We start from the raw sequence: 8,309 nt of genomic DNA on the forward strand, positions 1-8,309 counted from the left end.
CAGCAACTACTTTTTATTGAGTCTCTACATGTCACAACAGCAACCCTAACCAAAGCATTGACTGGTTTCGCCTGCAGTAAGTGCTTTTTATTAGGGTAGCTGTTAATGGCCATTCTTCAACAAGCATTCTGTGGAGCTGTTCTAAACATAGTTTATCTCCTTGCTTCACATTAAAGTTACCTTAAATGGAAGCATATATTTTATGCTGGAAGAATAAGTGCTTCTCTTTAGGGTTAACATAACTGTGTTTTACCACTAGACTCTGCTCTCGAGTATCAAGAAAGCAAACATAAACTGCTTTCATGTGTTGTGTGTGATTACATAGAGACAAAGAACACAACTTTTTCACATCAACGATCAGCTGACAATGTGGAAGACACCTCATCAAGCTCAAGCACCTCAGTCATAAGCTGCCTACTCACATTAGCATGAAGACAAATAGTTATTTCACAATAGGTGTGGAAGGGGCTTGGCCGTGAACTGCACAGCTATCAGTTAGTGTCCCTGAATATTTAAAATGAGCACATCCCAGGGTAGAAGCTCACTTTAATGAGACTCCTTGGAGGACTACCACCTACATGAATAGGCTCCAGACAAGATGGAAATCATGGAGTTAGCAGGAAGTCGTCTTTACCAGAGCTCTATGACTGTGGCCTTTTCTCTACCAAAACAGTAAGTAGTCCTTACCAGAGATCTCCAACTCTGGCCTTTTCCCTACCGAACCTGTCACAATTGGTACCCTAACAATAGCATTGACTTGTCTATATAATGCAGTAAGTGCTACTTGTTGGTGTAGTTTGACGTGACTTATGCAACAAAAAATCACCGGATAGTCAGTGTTATCCTCTTTTGCCAATAGAAAGAAAAGCATTATTTGAGGCCATAGCTCATAAGTGCTTCTCTTTGGGGTAGTCTTAACTCTGTTAGTTATAGGTCATTTCCATAGCTCTCAGCTTTCCAGAACATGCTGAATTCTACTTCAACTTGAGCACCCTTCTTTTATCAAGCCAAAGAAAGTGCTATTAAGTTGATGTCTGATTCTGCATTGAATTACAGCAACCACTTTTTAACGAGTCTCTACATCTACCTACATGTCACAACAGAAACCCCAACAAAAGCATTGACTGGTTTGTTCTGCAGTAAGTGCTTTTTATTGGGGTATCTGTTCATGGCCATTTGAAAACAAGCATTCTGTGGTGCTTTTCTGAACATGGTTTTTCTCCCAGTTTCACATTAAAGTTACCTTAAATGGAAGCATACATTTTTTGCTGGAAGAATAAGTGCTTCTCTTTGGGGTAGCCATAACTGTGTTTTGCCACTAGGCTCTGCTCTTGAGTACCAAGAAAGACTACATAAACTTATTTTATGTGTTATGTGCTGTTTCTAGCTAATCATGCACTCTTTTTTCATATAGAATGAATAGATTCTCTATTGAATTACAGCAACTACTTTTTATTGAGTCTCTACATGTCACAACAGCAACCCTAACCAAAGCATTGACTGGTATCGCCTGCAGTAAGTGCTTTTTATTAGGGTAGCTGTTAATGGCCATTCTTCAACAAGCATTCTGTGGAGCTGTTCTAAACATAGTTTATCTCCTTGCTTCACATTAAAGTTACCTTAAATGGAAGCATATATTTTATGCTGGAAGAATAAGTGCTTCTCTTTAGGGTTAACATAACTGTGTTTTACCACTAGACTCTGCTCTCGAGTATCAAGAAAGCAAACATAAACTGCTTTCATGTGTTGTGTGTGATTACATAGAGACAAAGAACACAACTTTTTCACATCAACGATCAGCTGACAATGTGGAAGATGCCTCATCAAGCTCAAGCACCTCAGTCATAAGCTGCCTACTCACATTAGCATGAAGACAAATAGTTATTTCACAATAGGTGTGGAAGGGGCTTGGCCGTGAACTGCACAGCTATCAGTTAGTGTCCCTGAATATTTAAAATGAGCACATCCCAGGGTAGAAGCTCACTTTAATGAGACTCCTTGGAGGACTACCACCTACATGAATAGGCTCCAGACAAGATGGAAATCATGGAGTTAGCAGGAAGTCGTCTTTACCAGAGCTCTACGACTGTGGCCTTTTCTCTACCAAAACAGTAAGTAGTCCTTACCAGAGATCTCCAACTCTGGCCTTTTCCCTACCGAACCTGTCACAATTGGTACCCTAACAATAGCATTGACTTGTCTATATAATGCAGTAAGTGCTACTTGTTGGTGTAGTTTGACGTGACTTATGCAACAAAAAATCACTGGATAGTCAGTGTTATCCTCTTTTGCCAATAGAAAGAAAAGCATTATTTGAGGCCATAGCTCATAAGTGCTTCTCTTTGGGGTAGTCTTAACTCTGTTAGTTATAGGTCATTTCCATAGCTCTCAGCTTTCCAGAACATGCTGAATTCTACTTCAACTTGAGCACCCTTCTTTTATCAAGCCAAAGAAAGTGCTATTAAGTTGATGTCTGATTCTGCATTGAATTACAGCAACCACTTTTTAACGAGTCTCTACATCTACCTACATGTCACAACAGAAACCCCAACAAAAGCATTGACTGGTTTGTTCTGCAGTAAGTGCTTTTTATTGGGGTATCTGTTCATGGCCATTTGAAAACAAGCATTCTGTGGTGCTTTTCTGAACATGGTTTTTCTCCCAGTTTCACATTAAAGTTACCTTAAATGGAAGCATACATTTTTTGCTGGAAGAATAAGTGCTTCTCTTTGGGGTAGCCATAACTGTGTTTTGCCACTAGGCTCTGCACTTGAGTACCAAGAAAGACTACATAAACTTATTTTATGTGTTATGTGCTGTTTCTAGCTAATCATGCACTCTTTTTTCATATAGAATGAATAGATTCTCTATTGAATTACAGCAACTACTTTTTATTGAGTCTCTACATGTCACAACAGCAACCCTAACCAAAGCATTGACTGGTTTCGCCTGCAGTAAGTGCTTTTTATTAGGGTAGCTGTTAATGGCCATTCTTCAACAAGCATTCTGTGGAGCTGTTCTAAACATAGTTTATCTCCTTGCTTCACATTAAAGTTACCTTAAATGGAAGCATATATTTTATGCTGGAAGAATAAGTGCTTCTCTTTAGGGTTAACATAACTGTGTTTTACCACTAGACTCTGCTCTCGAGTATCAAGAAAGCAAACATAAACTGCTTTCATGTGTTGTGTGTGATTACATAGAGACAAAGAACACAACTTTTTCACATCAACGATCAGCTGACAATGTGGAAGACGCCTCATCAAGCTCAAGCACCTCAGTCATAAGCTGCCTACTCACATTAGCATGAAGACAAATAGTTATTTCACAATAGGTGTGGAAGGGGCTTGGCCGTGAACTGCACAGCTATCAGTTAGTGTCCCTGAATTTTTAAAATGAGCACATCCCAGGGTAGAAGCTCACTTTAATGAGACTCCTTGGAGGACTACCACCTACATGAATAGGCTCCAGACAAGATGGAAATCATGGAGTTAGCAGGAAGTCGTCTTTACCAGAGCTCTACGACTGTGGCCTTTTCTCTACCAAAACAGTAAGTAGTCCTTACCAGAGATCTCCAACTCTGGCCTTTTCCCTACCGAACCTGTCACAATTGGTACCCTAACAATAGCATTGACTTGTCTATATAATGCAGTAAGTGCTACTTGTTGGTGTAGTTTGACGTGACTTATGCAACAAAAAATCACTGGATAGTCAGTGTTATCCTCTTTTGCCAATAGAAAGATTAATTCAAAGAAAAGCGTTATTTGAGGCCATAGCTCATAAGTGCTTCTCTTTGGGGTAGTCTTAACTCTGTTAGTTATAGGTCATTTCCATAGCTCTCAGCTTTCCAGAACATGCTGAATTCTACTTCAACTTGAGCACCCTTCTTTTATCAAGCCACAGAAAGTGCTATTAAGTTGAGGTCTGATTTTGCATTGAATTACAGCAACCACTTTTTAACGAGTCTCTACATCTACCTACATGTCACAACAGAAACCCCAACAAAAGCATTGACTGGTTTGTTCTGCAGTAAGTGCTTTTTATTGGGGTATCTGTTCATGGCCATTTGAAAACAAGCATTCTGTGGTGCTTTTCTGAACATGGTTTTTCTCCCAGTTTCACATTAAAGTTACCTTAAATGGAAGCATACATTTTTTGCTGGAAGAATAAGTGCTTCTCTTTGGGGTAGCCATAACTGTGTTTTGCCACTAGGCTCTGCTCTTGAGTACCAAGAAAGACTACATAAACTTATTTTATGTGTTATGTGCTGTTTCTAGCTAATCATGCACTCTTTTTTCATACAGAATGAATAGATTCTCTATTGAATTACAGCAACTACTTTTTATTGAGTCTCTACATGTCACAACAGCAACCCTAACCAAAGCATTGACTGGTTTCGCCTGCAGTAAGTGCTTTTTATTAGGGTAGCTGTTAATGGCCATTCTTCAACAAGCATTCTGTGGAGCTGTTCTAAACATAGTTTATCTCCTTGCTTCACATTAAAGTTACCTTAAATGGAAGCATATATTTTATGCTGGAAGAATAAGTGCTTCTCTTTAGGGTTAACATAACTGTGTTTTACCACTAGACTCTGCTCTCGAGTATCAAGAAAGCAAACATAAACTACTTTCATGTGTTGTGTGTGATTACATAGAGACAAAGAACACAACTTTTTCACATCAACGATCAGCTGACAATGTGGAAGACGCCTCATCAAGCTCAAGCACCTCAGTCATAAGCTGCCTACTCACATTAGCATGAAGACAAATAGTTATTTCACAATAGGTGTGGAAGGGGCTTGGCCGTGAACTGCACAGCTATCAGTTAGTGTCCCTGAATATTTAAAATGAGCACATCCCAGGGTAGAAGCTCACTTTAATGAGACTCCTTGGAGGACTACCACCCAAATGAATAGGCTCCAGACAAGATGGAAATCATGGAGTTAGCAGGAAGTCGTCTTTACCAGAGCTCTACGACTGTGGCCTTTTCTCTACCAAAACAGTAAGTAGTCCTTACCAGAGATCTCCAACTCTGGCCTTTTCCCTACCGAACCTGTCACAATTGGTACCCTAACAATAGCATTGACTTGTCTATATAATGCAGTAAGTGCTACTTGTTGGTGTAGTTTGACGTGACTTATGCAACAAAAAATCACTGGATAGTCAGTGTTATCCTCTTTTGCCAATAGAAAGACTAATTCAAAGAAAAGCATTATTTGAGGCCATAGCTCATAAGTGCTTCTCTTTGGGGTAGTCTTAACTCTGTTAGTTATAGGTCATTTCCATAGCTCTCAGCTTTCCAGAACATGCTGAATTCTACTTCAACTTGAGCACCCTTCTTTTATCAAGCCAAAGAAAGTGCTATTAAGTTGATGTCTGATTCTGCATTGAATTACAGCAACCACTTTTTAACGAGTCTCTACATCTACCTACATGTCACAACAGAAACCCCAACAAAAGCATTGACTGGTTTGGTCTGCAGTAAGTGCTTTTTATTGGGGTATTTGTTCATGGCCATTTGAAAACAAGCATTCTGTGGTGCTTTTCTGAACATGGTTTTTCTCCCAGTTTCACATTAAAGTTACCTTAAATGGAAGCATACATTTTTTTGCTGGAAGAATAAGTGCTTCTCTTTGGGGTAGCCATAACTGTGTTTTGCCACTAGGCTCTGCTCTTGAGTACCAAGAAAGACTACATAAACTTATTTTATGTGTTATGTGCTGTTTCTAGCTAATCATGCACTCTTTTTTTCATACAGAATGAATAGATTCTCTATTGAATTACAGCAACTACTTTTTATTGAGTCTCTACATGTCACAACAGCAACCCTAACCAAAGCATTGACTGGTTTCGCCTGCAGTAAGTGCTTTTTATTAGGGTAGCTGTTAATGGCCATTCTTCAACAAGCATTCTGTGGAGCTGTTCTAAACATAGTTTATCTCCTTGCTTCACATTAAAGTTACCTTAAATGGAAGCATATATTTTATGCTGGAAGAATAAGTGCTTCTCTTTAGGGTTAACATAACTGTGTTTTACCACTAGACTCTGCTCTCGAGTATCAAGAAAGCAAACATAAACTGCTTTCATGTGTTGTGTTCTTTGTCTCTATGTAATCACACACAACTTTTTCACATCAACGATCAGCTGACAATGTGGAAGACACCTCATCAAGCTCAAGCACCTCAGTCATAAGCTGCCTACTCACATTAGCATGAAGACAAATAGTTATTTCACAATAGGTGTGGAAGGGGCTTGGCCGTGAACTGCACAGCTATCAGTTAGTGTCCCCGAATATTTAAAATGAGCACGTCCCAGGGTAGAAACTCACTTTAAAGAGACTCCTTGGGGGACTACCACCTACACGAATGGGCTCCAGACAAGATGGAAATCATGGAGTTAGCAGGAAGTCGTCTTTACCAGAGCTCTACGACTGTGACCTTTTCTCTACCAAAACAGTAAGTAGTCCTTACGAGAGATCTCCAACTCTGGCCTTTTCCCTACCGAACCTGTCACAATTGGTACCCTAACAATAGCATTGACTTGTCTATATAATGCAGTAAGTGCTACTTGTTGGTGTAGTTTGACGTGACTTATGCAACAAAAAATCACCGGATAGTCAGTGTTATCCTCTTTTGCCAATAGAAAGATTAATTCAAAGAAAAGCGTTATTTGAGGCCATAGCTCATAAGTGCTTCTCTTTGGGGTAGTCTTAACTCTGTTAGTTATAGGTCATTTCCATAGCTCTCAGCTTTCCAGAACATGCTGAATTCTACTTCAACTTGAGCACCCTTCTTTCATCAAGCCACAGAAAGTGCTATTAAGTTGATGTCTGATTCTGCATTGAATTACAGCAACCACTTTTTAACGAGTCTCTACATCTACCTACATGTCACAACAGAAACCCCAACAAAAGCATTGACTGGTTTGGTCTGCAGTAAGTGCTTTTTATTGGGGTATTTGTTCATGGCCATTTGAAAACAAGCATTCTGTGGTGCTTTTCTGAACATGGTTTTTCTCCCAGTTTCACATTAAAGTTACCTTAAATGGAAGCATACATTTTTTTTGCTGGAAGAATAAGTGCTTCTCTTTGGGGTAGCCATAACTGTGTTTTGCCACTAGGCTCTGCTCTTGAGTACCAAGAAAGACTACATAAACTTATTTGATGTGTTATGTGCTGTTTCTAGCTAATCATGCACTCTTTTTTCATACAGAATGAATACATTCTCTATTGAATTACAGCACCTACTTTTTATTGAGTCTCTACATGTCACAACAGCAACCCTAACCAAAGCATTGACTGGTTTCGCCTGCAGTAAGTGCTTTTTATTAGGGTAGCTGTTAATGGCCATTCTTCAACAAGCATTCTGTGGAGCTGTTCTAAACATAGTTTATCTCCTTGCTTCACATTAAAGTTACCTTAAATGGAAGCATATATTTTATGCTGGAAGAATAAGTGCTTCTCTTTAGGGTTAACATAACTGTGTTTTACCACTAGACTCTGCTCTCGAGTATCAAGAAAGCAAACATAAACTGCTTTCATGTGTTGTGTTCTTTGTCTCTATGTAATCACACACAACTTTTTCACATCAACGATCAGCTGACAATGTGGAAGACACCTCATCAAGCTCAAGCACCTCAGTCATAAGCTGCCTACTCACATTAGCATGAAGACAAATAGTTATTTCACAATAGGTGTGGAAGGGGCTTGGCCGTGAACTGCACAGCTATCAGTTAGTGTCCCCGAATATTTAAAATGAGCACGTCCCAGGGTAGAAACTCACTTTAAAGAGACTCCTTGGGGGACTACCACCTACACGAATGGGCTCCAGACAAGATGGAAATCATGGAGTTAGCAGGAAGTCGTCTTTACCAGAGCTCTACGACTCTGACCTTTTCTCTACCAAAACAGTAAGTAGTCCTTACGAGAGATCTCCAACTCTGGCCTTTTCCCTACCGAACCTGTCACAATTGGTACCCTAACAATAGCATTGACTTGTCTATATAATGCAGTAAGTGCTACTTGTTGGTGTAGTTTGACGTGACTTATGCAACAAAAAATCACCGGATAGTCAGTGTTATCCTCTTTTGCCAATAGAAAGATTAATTCAAAGAAAAGCGTTATTTGAGGCCATAGCTCATAAGTGCTTCTCTTTGGGGTAGTCTTAACTCTGTTAGTTATAGGTCATTTCCATAGCTCTCAGCTTTCCAGAACATGCTGAATTCTACTTCAACTTGAGCACCCTTCTTTTATCAAGCCACAGAAAGTGCTATTAAGTTGATGTCTGATTCTGCATTGAATTACAGCAACCA

This window comes from Oncorhynchus mykiss, chromosome 13 (genome assembly GCF_013265735.2).
Source record: "Oncorhynchus mykiss isolate Arlee chromosome 13, USDA_OmykA_1.1, whole genome shotgun sequence".
Classification (NCBI taxonomy): domain Eukaryota; kingdom Metazoa; phylum Chordata; class Actinopteri; order Salmoniformes; family Salmonidae; genus Oncorhynchus; species Oncorhynchus mykiss.